Genomic DNA, 1,680 nt, shown 5'->3' with positions numbered 1-1,680 from the left:
GTGGTCTGGGCAAGGGTACCTCAAGGGTAGCTAATAAAACCCCATGTTACAATCACAGCAGACAAAATGCATGGTTGTCCTTGCTGTTAGGTGCTGTCTTGTCGGTTCTGACTCTCGGTGATCTTCTGCCCACCCAAAATGAAGCATCACGTGGCCCTGGGCCATCCCCACAACTCTTGTTAGGTTTGGACCCATTGTTACTGCCACTGGGTCACTTTGGGGCATAGAGACGCCTCATTTCTCAGAGTTACACTGTTCTTTCTTGTGCGGTTTGACGTTCTCCAGGTGAATGTTTTGCGGGGAAAGGAGGCTTCCCATTAGTCACTGGATTGTCCCTCTGTTGTGGAATATCATGGCTCTTTGCCAGTGCTTCAGTATTATAAAACAGGTCACCATAAGCACCCGACCGCCACAGCTTCTGGTTTCTCTTCAGTAATTTTCTAGGAGGAATTCCCAGGAAGGTAAAGAGTGGGCCAGAGCATCTAAACGTGTTTGCGGTGCCTGATGCCGCCTGCCAAATTTCAGAATCTTGTGCCAACGTATAGTTTAAAACGTCTTTACATCAGCCAACATGGCAAAATTGTGAGGACGCTGTGTGATTTCGAAGTGCAGAAGTGAGGAGTATTTCAGTCTCCCTGACCATGGAGGCACAATGTGGGGGGAGGGCCAGCCCCCCACAACTAGTCCCGGGTTCAGTAAGTGCAATTGTACGGTTAAGATACATAAAGGTGATAATAAAGTCATCGAGAGCATGAGAGATAGAAGAGAGGTTGAAATAATGGCGTCAGACACATTTCATGGTAGCACGCTCACCTGGACGGCCATCATCTTACCGGCCAGGTCCGCGCAGTGTGGGCTGAGGCGAGGTGGGGCGGAGACCAGACAGGAGGCTGGAGACCCCCTTTCTTGCTAACCAAGGCTTCTAACTACTTGGGGGCGGGGGTGTGATTACAGGTAACCACACATCACAGGAAGGGGCAGCACAATAGGCATGCACATCATATGTACGATGTATGATAGGCACAAGTGTGACTGGCAGGGGATGAGCGAGGGGTGTGCACATAGGAAGGGGAGAGACTAGAGGTGTACATGTGACAAAATGGGCGGACCCTAGATTCATGATGGTGGCCTAACCTTGGTCACCCTTAGGTGGGCTTGACCTCTCAGGGGTCTCCTACAAGGAAACAGTCAACTACTATCCTTATCAGAAGGGAGTGGGTCCTACTTGTTGTGGGATAAACAGTGGTGACTGCTTGTTCTGGATGGCTGATAACCCTTAGGGAGAATAACCCCTGACCTCCTTCTGTTGACCTCCAAGTGTATTGTCAATGCCACATGTAGCAAGCAGCTAAGTTTGGCATATATCTGAGGGAGACAACTTGGGAGAAATCCTTCTGTTTCCCACAGCACAATGTATGGGATTTTGTCCAAGGTGGCTGAGCCCACCCCTCTGAGGATACAGAGAGAAAGAGATGCCTTCAGGACTCGGGAAAGACGCGCTTGTTCCCTGACTTTTACGTTTCCCGTACTTCGTGACTCCTTAGCCAGTTCCCGCATCTCAACAACTGTTCGTGGCCAACCAGGATGTTGGCAACGGAAGAGGTTTCAAATATCTCTTTCATCACTTCGTTTTCGAGTTAAGGAAACCAAGAGCCCGGGAGGTTGCGAAGGACTTCGGAT

The sequence above is a fragment of the Echinops telfairi genome, unplaced genomic scaffold (genome assembly GCF_000313985.2).
Source record: "Echinops telfairi isolate 266 unplaced genomic scaffold, ASM31398v2 ScPeMD7_3533;HRSCAF=4204_0, whole genome shotgun sequence".
In the NCBI taxonomy this organism is placed as follows: domain Eukaryota; kingdom Metazoa; phylum Chordata; class Mammalia; order Afrosoricida; family Tenrecidae; genus Echinops; species Echinops telfairi.
Note: the sequence above shows the minus strand (reverse complement) of the source record.